This window comes from Perissodus microlepis, chromosome 3 (genome assembly GCF_051167445.1).
Source record: "Perissodus microlepis isolate ML-2025 ecotype Zambia chromosome 3, ASM5116744v1, whole genome shotgun sequence".
Taxonomy (NCBI): domain Eukaryota; kingdom Metazoa; phylum Chordata; class Actinopteri; order Cichliformes; family Cichlidae; genus Perissodus; species Perissodus microlepis.
The window spans coordinates 10,002,660-10,019,540 of NC_140463.1; the positions used below are offsets into that span (position 1 = coordinate 10,002,660).

At 40.7% G+C, this 16,881-nt stretch overlaps 1 long non-coding RNA gene across 1 annotated transcript; it reads right to left on the minus strand.

Moving 5' to 3' along the window:
* On the minus strand, positions 1-7,427 carry LOC146389815 (uncharacterized). Its single transcript, XR_014798567.1, has 3 exons — positions 3,378-7,427; positions 2,209-2,311; positions 1-1,380 (listed from the first exon to the last, which is right to left on the minus strand). It is a non-coding gene; the product is annotated as an uncharacterized LOC146389815 (long non-coding RNA).
* Between the last annotated feature and the right edge of the window lie 9,454 nt (positions 7,428-16,881).

Genomic DNA, 16,881 nt, shown 5'->3' on the forward strand with positions numbered 1-16,881 from the left:
TTTAATTTTAAAAGCAAAAATAAAATATATTACAAATTTGAGTACAAGAATGACAACATGTAACAATTTACTCTGACAGTTTCCTCCTGGACTGAAATATATCTCAGCCAAACCGATTTACTCAGGAACAAATAAAACACTGAAATAAACCAAACATTAACATTTCAAAGTTATCTAAGAGAATTATTTATCATGTCTAACCTAAGTAGTGAAAGAGTAGTGATTCGACTATCACTGAATCAAATTTAACACACGTTAGTAATGACGCTAATTCAGTTTACAATAGGGTTCATTCACTCGGTCAGCAGGTGACAGTATCCTCGTACACTGGGGAGTAAACTGCCATTAAACGAAACAGAAGTAGAAGAAAACATCTGCACATGCGCGGTACGGATCGGGTAGACCCGACCAGAAACCCGATCGGCCTTCAGCTCCAAAATCCTGGTCCAGCTGCTTCCCTTGCAAGTCAAAAACCAATCGATCTCTGTTTGTCTTGCTTTGTTCACGGTGATAAGTTTGAACCAGCGAGGCCTGCGAGTGCAGACCTAACAGTTACTTTCTGGTGTGGTGGGTTTTCTGTTGGTGGTTTTTCAGGTAATGTGGAGCTTTAAAAGTCTTCTCACACAGGTCACATTTATAAGATCTCTCAGTGTGGGTTAGCATGTGTCTTTGTAATTGTGTATCTGTTGAAAACAGTTTCCCACATTGATCACAGCAGGAAACATCATGTCCAGTGTGAATCCGTAGGTGAATATTTCGGTTCCCGATGAGGCTGAAAGTTTTTGCACAAAAGTCGCAGCTGTAGGCATTAATTCCAGAGTGGGTAACTAGATGAATCTGCAAGTGGCTATTTCGAGCAAAGGCTTTACCACACAACTCACAGCTGTAAGCTTTAACTCAACTGTGGATGAGTTGGTGTTTTTTCAAGCTTTGAGCCCGGGTAAAAGACTTTCCACACAGGTCACAGCTGTATGCTTTAACTCAACTGTGGATGAGTTGGTGTTTTTTCAAGCTTTGAGCCCGGGTAAAAGACTTTCCACACATGTCACAGCTGTATGCTTTAACTCCACTGTGGATGAGTTGGTGTTTTTTCAAGCTTTGAGCCCGGGTAAAAGACTTTCCACACAGGTCACAGCTGTATGCTTTAACTCCACTGTGGATGAGTTGGTGTGTTTTTAAGCCTCCAACCCGGGTAAAAGAATTTCCACACAAATCACAGCTGTAAGGTTTAACTCCACTGTGGATGAGTTGGTGTTTTTTTAAGCCTCCAGCCCGGGTAAAAGACTTTCCACACAAGTCACAGCTGTAGGTTTTCTCTCCCTTTCTTCTGTGAGGTTTGTCGGCCTCCTGAGAGCGTTGACTTCTTGCTCCATGCTGGTCCTGCAGTGACAGAGATACAAACAGAGGCAGTGAGTGAAATCCAGTCGTGGATCAAACTGAAACTCCCTCCATTAGTGGAATCAAACATGTCACCAAACACATTGTTGGTGTGTTTCCACCACCTTCTGGTGATATTATCACATTACAATGATGTGCTACAATGGGAGTTTTAATTAAAATGACATTATTGAAGAAATATTGATCAGTCGAGAAAATCTTTCACTTCATAAAAACTTTTCAGTTCAACTGATGATACAGTTTTTTCAATGCATGCTGATAAAATATGATCTTTGTATTTTCTTGTAACTTCTGTGGTTTTTGTTTGTGAATGTAGATTCTTTATATATGGAGGAGCCCAGGATGGAAAAGAAAGCTGCTGTTATTGGGTTTTTAAAAACCAACCAGCTGTGCACACAGTTTCAATAACAGTTGTTAAGAAATAAATATATATTCTTAATGCTTATTTGCTGATTAGATTGTTTTATGAGAGGCCAGACTTCAGTGTAAAACTAGGTCGCAGGTTGACAGGAAACTACATGCTTTTGCAGAAAATAGGAGCTGCAGGCAGAAAGTGAAACTAAGTAGAGTGTTTGTTCGAAACTTAAAGTGTGTGTGACGTCTAGAGGAAGAATATAAATAACCAGGCTTCCTGTTTTTGCTTGAGACTTCGGCTGGAGTGTCTGTGTGCCTGCTCAGTCTCCATATTCTGGAATATGTAAAATTAAAGATCATCTTTTGAATTAGACCACTTTGAGCCGTGTCTTCCTTGGCCATTGAAGAATACAAAGAACTGGATTTAATACATTGTAACTGTGATATTTTTCTCACCTTTTGTGTTAAAGTCATTGTTTCCTCTATAGTGGCTGAGCTGAGTCTAAATGGCTGAAATTGTTCCTCTGCTGCTCCACCAGACTCTTCTCCTGTTAATCAGCTGGGACACAAAAAGTATATGTATTTTATCCCTGACAAAAAGAAGCAGAGCAAATAAACATTACTACACTCCTCAGTGACAACAATACCTATGAAGTTTCAAGGTGAAACCCCAGAAGCAACTACAAAAAGAAAGTCATCAGTTGCATACAAGATCTTGAAAAGGAAAAAGCCACTGACTGTCTTGCATATCAACGCCTTTACCCAGGGGATGCTACACCCTGTATATATGGACTTCCATAAGTACACAAAGAAGGAGTTCCACTCAGACTCATTGGTAGTAGTATAAAACCAGCCACCTACAACATTTCGAAGCACCTACCACCTACCCCTCAGATTGAAGCAAGAAGAGGAGGAAGAACGCAGAAGACACTGAGTGTTAAAGTCAAGGTCCATATCTGTTTTCCCCAGCAGCATCACTGATGTGGGGACAGTAAATGATAATTATAAGTACCTTTAAGATGTTTCAAACTGTTTTGAACGGGTGATTACCTGACAACAGTAAAGATTACTGTACACTGTAAAGATAGAAAATGCAGATTTATCACTTTCCTTTAAAAAAAATAGATCAGAGTTGTTTGATGTATGGTGGCTGTTAGGGTTGGAAAGAAAAAAAAATATTGGTTTTTATTCAAATTATTAGATAAAGCTGATTTGTTATTTTAAAATATACACAATGCAAATGTGCTTATAACTGAGTTGGTGCTCCAGATTTTGAGAGTCAAGAGCTTCATTCAGCATTACTGTCTGGATTGATATATTGCAGGATGACATAGAGTGCAGAGGGGGTTTTGCAGCATGCTTACAAATACACATGATAATGGGTAGAGTAGTAGAAAATTAAAGCTGGGCAGCAGGGCCGTGCAGACATTTAAAGGGGCGGGTGCTCAAAGTTAAAAAGGGGTGCATTGAACCAGGCTGAATAACAACAAAACACATTCATCAAGACTCTAATTTGGGATCGCATCACTGTTATATCACTGTATATCATATATGTATATGTATATATATGTATATCATTGTTGTGAGATGGCGACAAGGCAAAGCAAATCTAGCCTATGTTTTACCTGATGGGTACAATGTAGCTGTTGAGGGGTTTCTGCTGCTCCTGCTGCTGATAGTGCTGGAGGGCAGGGCTGTGTTGATCTGAGATTGTAGACATTAAAAAGTCCATAGGAGAGATGGTAGCTGATTAAACAAGTTTTATGAGATAATAACACAATGTAAAGATTGGTGACAGCGCTTGAAACCACAAGGCAACAAAAAACTAAAAGAAACAAACTAGGCTCTGCCTGTGAATCACTCTTTGCTTCTCTTCCTCCTTCTATTTCCTCACTTCATCTATCACTCTCCACTTGCTCTCCATCTGAGAACAAGGCACAACTTGCTATTGCAATAAACTATTATTTAATTATCCACACCTAACAACTCTTGCACTTAATCTATAATAAAATGATGACGGAAAAATGTTATAGAAGCAAAACATTCCTGGAATACCTCTCCAACAGCTGGTACATGTGTTAATGTTACCTGTGCTCTTTGTAATCCAGCTGCTGAGGGATTCACTGCGTTTAGTAGCCTCACACAGCTCCTAATGTTTCCTCCTCATGTCCTTACCAGCCATGTCTGGACAATGTTATACAATGAGTAATAATTTAAAAAATCTATACACATAAAACACACACAAGCAAATACACACAGTGACATTTTAGACCTTCTTCAGAATACTATATATACTATGGGCATCATGGTGCTGATCCAGAATCCTTCCCTTATTATTTAATACTAGAGCTACAATAATAAAGCAATGAGGAAAAAAGTAATAAATATGAAATATTGTATTCATGATGTATTTGTTTCACTATCCACTCTGTGCAGGGAGAAAGCTTATTACATTTTAAACTGTAGAGACACAATAATTTTACTGCTGTAAAACCAGCATTTTGTCATAATTAAAATATAAATCTAATATAATTTATTTCTTAATTTATGCTCTTTAAAATACAGCGTGTTTTTAAATATCACAAGTTTAATCATCCATAATTATGTGGACATGCATATTAGATCATTTTTAGTGAAATATAATCACCCCAGAAAGGCAGGAAAAGCCCTGTAACTTACTTTAAAACTAAATAAAACTGGGGGCGATTGTGGCTCAAGAATTGGCAGTTCGTCTTGTAATTGGAAGGTTGCTGGTTCGAGCCCCGGCTCTGAAAGTCTCGGCCGTTGTGTCCTTGGGCAAGACACTTCACCCGTTGCCTACCGGTGGTGGCCAGAGGGTCCGGTGGCGCCAGTGCCTCGCCTCTGTCAGTGCGCCCCAGAGTGGCTGTGGCTACAATGTAGCTTGCCATCACCAGTGGGAGAATGTGTGTGTGAATGGGTGAATGAATGTCCTTAGGCACTAGTAAAGCGATATACAAATGCAGGCCATTTACCATTTAAATATGTTCCCCATAACGATAGACAGAGCTACAGACCCATGACAGCCTTACCCAGTTAGCCAGCAGCTATGACCAGCAGTACTTGTGCAGTTAATAAAAGGAGAGGTAATGTTGGTCGCGCTGTTGCACACACAGCACGCTCATTTGTTTCAGTTCATCAGTTGCCACAAGAAAACGTACCAGTGTGTATATAATAAGGTAATACTCCTGTGTGCTATAGACTACAGTGTACGCTGTACACTTACTTACTGGTTTTGTCGCATCAGTCTGTGTCTCTGAGTTAATTTGTGTTTCTCCTACAGCTCCAGACCGCCCAGGCAGGAAATACGAGAAAGACACGAGACAAGGTCAAGACGTGGACAGAAGAGGATTTGCAGCTGTGCGAAAACACATGGCTACATGTGGTGTTACCTTAGACTGACTTTGATCACTGATATCAGTTCGATGTTTTTTGTATTTATCCACAGGTTGAGTGGTATTCATTGTCTCTGATGGCAAACATCTGAACATGGAAAAATAGAACAGTACAAAGGAGTGTGTGTGTGATGTTTGGTGATGCATGTGTGTCTTCATCTCTAACAATACTGATGATAATGATTCTTTTACAGAAATGATTGCCAAATGGAAAACATTGCATGATGGGTTTTATGATGAGGTTTGATAAATATGCTTCATACCAAATGACTCATCTTTTAAACAGCTTCTCATGGATGAAAAAATAGATTTAACTAAAGTGTTAAAGCTCTCCGTTTGCAGGTGAACAACTGATGCTTTTTTTTATATTTCCACATGTAATCTGCGTAACAATCGCCACTACGCAGTCAGTCGCCTCAAATCATTTCACATGTGTCCATGAAGGCAATATGTGCAGTTTCATACTTCAAGGTCACCACTGGGGATAGCAAGACAGAGGTTGAGTTTGTCCTAGGTAAGGCATGACTTGTTCCACAGCCAGAGCTCACCTAGGCTCGAACTCTGCGCCGCAGTAATAGCGGTTGAAATGGCAGAGGTCATATCTGAAAAGTTTGATCACCCTATAGACAAAACTAGTTTCTATACAGACAGCAAGGTGGTCCTTGGTTATATCCACAACAAATCCAGACATTTTTATGTATATGTAAACAATCGTGTGTGTTGTATTAGAGAGTCAACTACTCCAGAGCATTGGCATTTCGTTACGACTGACCAGAATCCTCATGATCAGTTCCAGCCGCTGAGTTAGAACACACGACATGGTTCACAGGTCCAGCATTTCTTCAGGGCCCTTCATACATCCATCTACAGCAGACTGATTACAAACTGCTGGACCCAGACAACGACATAGAGGTGCGCCCACAGGTAAATGTTAATGTCCGATACCGATTCCGATATCATAAATTTGGATATCTGCCGATGCTGATATGAATCCGATATAGGGCTGCCACGATTAGTCAACTAGTCGACTATCAAAATCGTCGACGACTGATTTAATAGTCGACGCGTTGTTTGAAGCTTTGTAAGATCCCAAAAGACGCAGGAATAAGTAGTAGGATTTAAGAGTGTAATAACGGACTGAAACAGAAGATGGCAGCACTGCATGTACAAGGATGCCAGCTGCCGTTAAACCCCGAAGAAGAAGAAGCTGTGTCCCAGAATTCATAGCGCGGCCCTGCTCAGTTTCCAACAATGGCGGCAGCTAGTTAGTTTTAATGTTACTCTTATTATTCTTTCTGGGTCACAAAATAAACGTTTAACATATTTTCAGGCGGGAATGTAGCTGTGTAAACCTGAAATATCTGCTCAGTTTATCAAAACACCGCATATTTTGAAAAGCGCTCCGACATTTTCGGAGACGTCTGTTACCCACTAGCTCGATAGCTAGCCGGGGGCAAGGCTCACTAGAGCCGGTGAGAACACCGGACTCTCGGTAAATCGTTTTCAAACCCACCGCCGTCTTTCACTACTCAGGTTAAACATATATAAGTCACTTAGATAACTTAAAACTGTTATTGTTTGGCTTTTTTCAGTATTTTATTTGTTCCTGAGTAAATCGGTTTGGCTGAGATTAAAGTTATAGTTTTTACACAACTGAATAAACGTCAAGCAGACAACTGATTATCAGAAGTGTGAGATGCTGGAGAATATACTCCGGTGTCCTGTTATATTTTAGATAGCAAGGAGTTTATTCAACTTCACCGAAACAATCTGCAGATTTCATTAAAATTTTATAAACTATCATCTTGTCTTTATTTTTAGTTAGCACATACCTTAAACACTTAAAGCTGTAAGCTAATGATAGTTATATAAGAGCAGATGCTGCTGGTGCAATAAGCTGTACGTTTTACGTCCAATGGATGCATGATCTGATTAGTCGACTAATCGCAAAAATAATCGGTGACTAGTCGACTATCAAAATAATCGTTTGTGGCAGCCCTAATCCGATATAACGTATTTTGTAATCAATAAAACTGTTTTTTTGTAAATGTCTTGCTGGATTTTGTATAAGTTCATACTCAAGTTTTAAAAAACAAGAAACTGAAGCTATTCTGTTATACCTGTATGCAAAAAATACACTCCACCCAAAACATTTTATAGTTCAGCAACACTGATCAAGCTAATAAATTTAAACCTACACCACCCTCCCTATTCTGGTATTTTAAAGAGTACTTACCTACCTAACTAATAGGGTTGCCAACTCCCAGCAAAAATATTGGGGAACCCCCCCCCCCCCTTAATCGATATAATCAACTTTAATTCAATGTAAGTGTAAAACAAATGCACAGAAATCAACTATTTTTCTACAATAATTAAATAGATTCAATATCTTTCTTCAACAGAATTGCAGACTGCACAGAAAGTACTATAGCTTACTAGGGTGCATATTAGACTTATTAGTTACTATATACAATAATGGATTTCTATACATTTAATCAGATGACCACTTTTGTTGTAAGATTCAGATAATTATTTATTCAAAGTTTTTAAATGACATAACAAAGAAAAATATTTCTTTGTGCCCCCTGTTAAGGCCCAACCTGGCCCCCGACAAAACATTGCTATACCCACCCCTGCAGTTACCAGCCGTCAGCTATGTAGAAAAGGATCCTGGTGTTATTTGTCTCTCAGAAACAGTTCATAACTTCCTTTCAACTCATTCATGTCACCTAAAAGGTAAACCTGTTTCTCCATCACCTGTTCAGCTGTGATGATTCATCTCATGGTTTCATCTTCATGTTTCCCTCTCATCAGATATCCAAACCAATATCATGACCAGCAGCTTTTACAGCTGTGGCTCCACCAAACATCAGCTGATACTAGAAAGTAATATCAAATACATTCTAACAACAGCTTATCAGTGACTGTAAAAAACATGGACGACGCAACAGCGCCCCAAAAATGAAGCCAAAACGTCTCCATCGCCCCCTGGTGCCTGGCTGCAGTATAGGTCATAAACCCCGTCTCCTCCATGTTAGCGGATGGGACTGAGGTCATACTAAAATAAATTAATTCTCCTCAGATAAATTTTTTCCAAAGATTCTTTCTTTTGTTATCAATAGTTCTCCTCACGCTGAGGTGTTCTTCAGTAAACTGGACTACCTGACAGACGGACCTGAGGCCCCGCTGTACTTTTTCGGTAAGTTAAACGTGTTTGTAAGCCGATAAACTGGAACAAACGGGCTATGTAAAAAGTGTAGGGGGGCGTGTTGCGGTCATGTCAGGGCTTGCTGCTCTGAGATTCCGACCGGGCTCCCCTTGCAAGTCAAAATGAATCGAGCTCTGTCTTGCTTAGTTCACGGTGATAAATTCTCTTCTCTATGGTCTACCTCATAAATATCTCCATAGATTGCAGTTAGTTCAAAATACAGCTGCTCGTATCATTTCCAGAATTAGATCCACTTAACATATAACACCTGTTCTTAAACGGCTCCAGTGGCTTCCAATTCACCTCCATGTCAATTTCAAGATCTGATTCTTACTTTCAATGCCCTTCATAACCTTGCTCCTCCATATTTATCTGATCTTCGGCACACATACTCACCTGCTCGTATACTTCGCTCTTCTTCAGCTTCCCTTCTGTCAATGTTTTATCAGGTTAAAGTTGCCGATGAGGACAGAGACTTTCTGCGTTTTTTTTTTTTTCTGGTGGCCAGATGGAGATCTTAGCAAGGACATACTTGAGTTTCGCATGACTGTTCATCTGTTCGGTGCAGTATCTTCCCCGAGCTGCACCAGTTTTGCTTTGAGAAAAACAGCAGAGGACAATAAAACTGAATTCCTAGACAAGGTATGTGAAACAGTAAAAGAGAACTTCTATGTGGACGACTGTTTGAAGAGGGCAGAGACAAACTTCCTGTAGAAAGAGCTCTGGGCTTGCAGTGGTGTGTGGAAAACTGATACATTTAACTTTAAAATGGAAGTTCCTCAAAAATCCTGCTCTAGACATGGAATGTTGTCAAGCTCTAGTTACAATCCATTGGGATTTCTTGCACCAGTCTTGCTGCTTGCCAAAAGATTGCAGCAGGAGCTTTGCAAACAGAAATCGGGATGGGATGAACCAATACCCAAAACATGTTGCAAAAGTGGAAAAGTTGGCTCAGTGATTTGCAAATGCTTTCTCATTTCAAGGTTAAACAGTGAATACAACCAAGAGAGTTTGGACCTCTCACACATGCACAGCTACAACATTTTTCAGATTCCAGTGAATCTGGCTATGGAACTGTAGCATATCTGCGCATGCAAGACAGTAGGAAATCCATCCATGTAGCATGGGCAAGGCAAGGGTTACACCTCTAAAACCTGTGACTATTCCAAGTGTGGAACTTATAACTGCTGTCCGAGTGTACCTTATGTTAAGGGCTCAGCTGAGAATGAAACTCGAGCAATCTGTATTTTGGACAGATAGTACATATGTACTCAAATACATACTGAATGAGGATAAACATTTCCTTACTTTTGTGATAAACAGAGTCTCATTCATTGCAACTGCAACTAAACGATCACAATGGACATATGTAAGCTAAAAGGAAAATCCAGCAGATGATGCTACAAGAGGGCTCAAAGGCTGGGAACATTATTCATAGCAGCTGCTGGATCGAAGGACCAAGCTTTCTGCAGAAGCCAAAAAGTGATTGGCCGACCAATCTAGTGGAATGCTCCTTAGAACTGGAGGACCCTGAAGTCAAAGGTGAGGCTACAGTGAATGTTACTCAAGTAAAAGACTTGCTTGATGCTACATGTCAATTGTTGGCGTACTTCTCAGACTGGAGAAGGCTCAAGGTTGCTGTTGCTTGGTTCCTTAGACTGAAGGCAATCCTTCGTTCAATGAGAGATAAGAAAAGAAGACCGCAACCTAACTCATAATCAAATTTGTAAAGGTACTCCAAAGGAGAAAGTAAAAAAAATGCAATGGCATGGACTATCCTCAAAAGATCTTCTGGAAGCTAAGCTTGCCATTATCAGATTTTGCCAGCAACAAAGATTTGGAGAGGAGATTGCTACGTTGTCAAGTGGGAAAGGTTCCGTGAGCAGGCACAGCTCAATTTACAGATTAGATTCTTATATTGATAATGAGGGCCTCTTAAGAGTTGGAGGACGATTGACAAAGAGCTCCTTGCCGGAAGAAATGAAGCATCCCTTTGTTCTTGCAAAAGATCCCCATGTAGCTAAGCACATTCTACACATCCTAAAGCACATTCATCAACAGCTTGATCATAGTAACTACACCTTATCCACACTAAGGAGAAAATATTGGATCACAAAGGCCAACTCAGCTGTAAGGAAGGTTGTCGCACAATGTCATTTTTGCAGAAAATATCATGGAAAAGCCTTGGAGCAAAGGATGGCAGACTTACCCAAAGAAAGAATTCTGCCAGATAACCCACCATTCACCAACATTGGAGTTGATTATTTTGGACCCATTAAAGTGAAGAGAGGATAATAATAACTGTAATATTGGCCATATTAAAATTACATTACCAAAGTGAGATGTCTTTAGTCTCATGAACAACATTAGCTAATTGTTATTTACTTAAAATGACTGTTCAGTACAAAAAAGAAGCCCAACAATGATGTCCTGCGGTCTCAGCCTCAGATACTCAACAAATCAAACAAAGCTCATATAATGACAAACAGATGAACAAAAACATTTTATCCTTCATTTCAAACAATGCTGTATGAAACGTTTCCAGCATTTAGTATCATGGTTGCTAGGCAACTTGAGCAGCGCGTCAGAGGCCAGACCATCCCATTTCACAAGCCTCTCACTTCTGGTCTTCGAGGACGAGGCCCGCGTAGACCGCGTCCTCCAAGGCTGCAGACCCTGGCTGTGTCCCAGGTGTGGCAGGGGCTGTGTCCCAATTAAGAGACCGCACGCTTGAAGTACGCATTTTGAGTGCGATTACGTCACCGCCACGCGACGACGGCTATCCCAATTCGAAGTGTGCTTCAAACGCATACTCCAAATGCGCCGTCGATTTCCCCAAATATCAAGCGTGGTCCGGTGCACGTTTCATGGTCCCATATATCCCACAATCCATATCGCGGCCGTGGGTGTGGATAATTTTGCCGCAGAATACGGCAAACGGCAGAAGGGAGCAGCCGGAGAGTGAACTGTCAAAAGTAAGTACTGAATATGATGTCAGTTATTTATGTGCGAATGTTTAATAATGAAGAACATTAAAACATTACTGTTGGCCACATGTCGGCAAAGTTATGTGACATTAGTGATGTTTGTACTTTCAGCGTTAACATGGTTTTAAAGCCTTTACTTCAAAATATATATAGTTGACCTTAATCTTACAGAGAATGCGATGATTTTATGGATAATTAAAGTCAGTCATATATCCACAAACACAACAAGCTGAAAGTCCGTGATGCTGCTCAGTTTGCAGTCCTGAATATCACGGCACAAGCAGGATTCACTGCACTGTTAATGTTAACTATGTTATATTGCTGCCTCTGTTCGGTGGTGTCGAGCCAAACGGACTTTAACGTGTGTTTGAACGAGCTGACGGTTCACTCGTTAAGCTGAAAGAAAGATGCTTTAATCACAGGAGCCACACATGTGTCCACTGTACCATCTGGGAACGCTTCTTGTTTAGCACTCATAATAACACTAATAATAACTAAATCCTCCTTCTCTTGTGCTGTTTTGTAGCAGTGTATACACCTGAGACTGTCACCTGTCTGTCTGTCCTGCACTCTCTCTCTTTTTCTTTCTCTCTGATTGTGTAATAAAAGTATGAACATGAATTTATAAGTTACACTTATGTTTGAATCCTGCAGCTTATCACACATTTGATTTCCATGTGTGACGACTGCAAGTGTCCAGAGTGAGGACAGACTGAGGGACCCACTGCTGCACATCATCTGTGAGGCTTTGCACCCCTGATGATCCACCAGGACAAACTCAGCAGTGTGTGAGGAAGAGGAGGAGGAAGAGCCAGCAGCAGCTGACAGATGGAGAGAATAGACAGACTGTTCCCTGTTTGTGAAGGACTGCTAGAAAAGTTTAGAATAACTAATTGTCTGTCCTGAATCAGTCTTATTAGGTAATGTTCAAATAATTTTATCATTCCAGTGTTTTCAGTGTGGGAGAAATAACTCAGGGCCTTCAGGTTACACACTATGAAAGGCAGCAACAAGTTTAACATTCAGAAACCTAAAGTATGTATCAGCAGCAGAATGGAGCTAAAAATAAATGTTTGTTTCAGTTCTATGAAGGTTTGAGTATTTTAGATTAGTAGTAGCTGTAATTGTTTATATGCTTTATATATTCTGAGGTAAGTTGATCTATAGTGTTACATCATATTCTATAAGGATGTTATGTGTTTGTATACTTTCTGCCCAGTTTGACCCATTTAGCAGAAGTCAGCCTGTTTAAGGCTCTGATATCTATTCTGTATGACTTAAAGCAGTTATGACATGGTCTGATTTTCTCACCCAATAAAGGAATATTTAATATATCAGTCTACTCTTCATTCTATCAGACACAGTTATCACAGCTCATACATTTTGTTTTTACACATATATGTAAGCATTGAGTCAAATTTAGTAATAAAGAACAATATTTGTCTCTTATATATAATACATCTGTATATACACTGTCAAAGATACTTGTCTTTGAGTGAAGATTTAAGGTGATAGGATACTTAAATAAATGCAACTTGAATCTTTGACCCAGAGTTCAAGCTCAATGCTGTAATATATTCCTGTTCCTGTTCCTAAGCCTGAAGGAAAAAAGAAGGAACACACACATGTAAAGGAAGCACTCAAAACGTGCGGCTATCCTAAATGGGCGTTCTTAAAGTCAGCAAAGATGCACAGAAAAGAAGACCAGACACCAGCGAGGGAGGATAAGAAGGACAGACGCAACAACATTGTCATCCCCTATGTAGCCGGTGTATCAGAAAAACTTAGGAGAGTTTTCTCCAAGCATGACATCCCGGTGCATTTCAGACCCAGCAACACGCTCAGACAAAAACTGGTTCACCCGAAAGACAAAACGCCAAAACACAGACTTAACAATGTGGTGTATGCTGTACAGTGCAGCGAGGAATGCCCAGACCTCTACATTGGAGAGACCAAACAGCCACTTCACAAGCGCATGGCACAACACAGAAGAGCCACCTCCACAGGACAAGACTCAGCAGTCCATCTGCATCTTAAGGATAAAGGACACTCTTTCGAGGATGCCAATGTTCACATTTTGGACAGAGAGGACAGATGGTTTGAAAGAGGAGTGAAAGAAGCCATCTATGTCCACTGTGAGCGACCATCTTTGAACAGAGGCGGGGGTTTACGACACCAACTCTCTGCCATCTATAATCCAGTTTTGAGATCCCTTCCCAGACGCCTTAACGCCCACTCACATCCTGGGCCATCTGACCTCAGGAATTTGCATGATAAGGTGGGGCCAGGTTTCACAATGAACACACCCGAAACTCTGGCTGATTGGGACCCACACCCAGTTTCACACCTTGGCTCAGGCGATTAGAGGATCATCAGGGGGTCCTTTTGTCCCTCTGTGGGGGGATACTCCCACTAGGTTTATATCTGGGACTCTCCACCATTTGACCTTAGAACTGAAGAAGCTTCTCGGATGAGAGGTGAAACGTCTTCAAGTAACTTAAAGAAGTCCAGACGCTTTTCTTTGCAAGCTCCTTTGACTACGATGACCTGGATGACTGAGAACCTTCACAGACATTCTCTCTATTGTTCACCCTGGGGTTGCGCTCCCCCAGGCTTGTACCTGTTGCTTCCTGTCCTGGGGGTGGGGGTTGGCTGTTCTCCTGCCCTGCACCCCATCCTTTTGTTCATATTCCAAGACTATTTTTCTTTATGTATTCTTACCCCCTAGAAACCGCCATATCATAATGTTGCAAGCAATCCCAAATTCTACAGTTTAACTCCAATGTATACCAAGCAATCTATTATTCTCAACAGAGATAAACTGAACCTACATTAAAGTTAGCTCCGTGCTTACCTTTAGATGAGCCCACAAACCGAGAGAAACTCCGTGATGAAGCTGGAACTCTTTCCAAACACAGGAAACAGATCAGGGAGCAGAGACCCACGTGGTTCACGCTGATCTCAGCTAGGATCCAGGAGACAAGGGTGTGCAGATCGATGCAGATATCGATCCAAACGTTGGTAGTGGTATATGTTCCTGTAAGTTTACTACTTTACTCCCGTTTCATGAAAAAGCAGCTTTCTCTGCTCCACTCCTCTCCTGCACACACACTTTGCTCCTCCCCCTTTACCCGGCTCCGCTGTGATTTGTTGCTGTGCGGTCACGTGACTCAGCTGCACAACGTAACCCCGTGGAGTGTTATTTCAAAAGTAGCGCCAATCTCCTTTTGTTAAACTCTTTTCCTTGGCCTCGATGAAAACGTCATCGTGGGGAGGACAACTGCTGAGAAGTCAGGAAAAGAGAGAGGAGCGGTGCTGAGAATTGGACCAGCCTTACACTCGTCTCTCTGTAACAACGTGACACCGGATGTCCGCCTGTTGAAACTACATTGTGCTGAAGATGGACTACAAAACAAATATCTTACTTCGTCACAATGTGTTCCTACCCTGTTGTTTTATGGAGGTCATATAAATGAGAACAGCCTGTTAAAAATATTACTTCATTACAAAGTTTGAATTTTAAAGAAGAATGAACAGTTAGGGTCAGATTTACTAACATCTGCAGCAGCTCAAACACGTCTTTTGATGTTAAAGAGCTGCTAGATTTACTGAAGAGACTGTCCTAAAACTCTCCGTCAGTCCTCAAGCTGTGTTTTGAGGTGAGCCCCACTTATTTTTCCTCCATAATACAGTTTATATGAAGCTGAAATGAATTACGCTTCTTATTTTTTAATAGTGCACACAGCTAACTCTCTCTGCTGAATATGTAAAAAATAAAAGTGTTACTGTGTTACATGCCTGACTGTTGCTCATGGTCTGATGGGAAATAATGTTTTCTGTTCTTTAGCACATCGAACAGTCAGCTGTTCACAGCTGCTCTCCAGCTGATTTTTACTGAACTGGAGTGGCTTCTTCATAGAGAGATTAAAGCACACTGTTAGTAGATCATCCTGCAATTGTGACATCACAATAATTTGCCTCACTTTACAAATCTGTCACTTCTATAACATATCAAATTAAATATATAATACAATAAGTACTTTGTGAAGGACTTTGCTGACATCTTGGCTGAATACATGCCAAAATATGATTGTGTTCTTATCGTGTTAATATTCATGTGTGTTGTCCTGATATGCCCATGGCAAAGGGCTTTTAAAGCCTTATTGATTATTTTAATGTGGTGCAATGTGTGAACTGTCCCACACATGAATGTGGACACACACGATCTTGTTTTATCTCATGTTTTGTTTTGTTTTTAATGTAGAGATCTGTGATGCTGTGTTTTCTGACCACAGTCCTGTGATGTTTGAAGTTCCTCTTGCCTGTACCTCAGTTAAACCTCACGCTGCTGCTCGGCGCTGTCGAGTTTTTAACTCCTCCACTGCTGAGCAGTTTTCAACAGTTTTAATCAGAACTGCAAAATCCCAGATTTTTAATACAGCCAGACCACAGAACTGAGCTCATGGTTTTATTCCACCTGCCAGACTGCTTTGGACTGCTTTGCACATGGCTCCATTAAAATCCAGGCATACTAAAAGTAAATCAATTTCCAAGTGTCATTACAGATGCTAAAGGGCTGTTAGCGTCAATATATATATAGTTTTATTGTCAGATGTAGCCCCCAAAATTTTTAACATACTGTAGTCAAACACCTGTTTTAAAAAAAACCTGTTCTTGATCCTACGATTCTTGCAAATTACAGGCCTTTCTTCTAACTACCTTTTCTTTCCAAAATTCTTGAAAAGAGAGTTGACAGTCAATGAATGACCTTCCTGAAAAAGCAAAATGTTTTACACGTTTTCCAATCTGGTTTTAAACCCTTTCATAGCACTGAATAAGCTGAATAATAAAGTTTTTAATGACATATTTTTAGCTACTGATGCTGGGGACTGTTTTGTTCTTGTGCTTTTAGATTTGACACTTGCATTTGATACTGTGGATCATGCATTTTACTCTGTCATTTGGAGCACTGGGTGGGCACTTGAGTGGTTCAGGTCCTACTTGGCGGAGCAAACATTTTGTGTCAGTCTCTGTGACCATGTGTCGTCCTCCGCTCCTCTCTTGTGTGGAGTCCCACAGAACTCAGTTCTAGGCCCCCACCTCTTTTCTTTGTATCTGCTCTCTCTTGGATCTATACTGAGAAAACACAGCAATGCATTTCACTTCTATGCTGATGACTGTGAGATCTATGTCCCTCTGCAGAAAAAAGGCACATATTCTATACAACCATTACTTCAGTGTCTTGATGACATTAAGCACACATATTGCGCATGCGCCAACCAGTGTGCAGCCTGTTACAGTCGCTCCTGCTTTTTCTCTTGCTCTTTTTTCTTACGTATTCTTTTTTTTCTGACTTATATTTTCATCCGTTTATTATCTTTTACTCAATCATGTGGATTGAGAGAGTTTTTGTTCTTCTGGTGGCCGTGGAACTGTTACTTTTATCAAGGAACGGGACCGCGGCACATCTCCTACACTCACGGACTGTTTACTCCAGAGATCAGCTGATGGCCCTGATGCC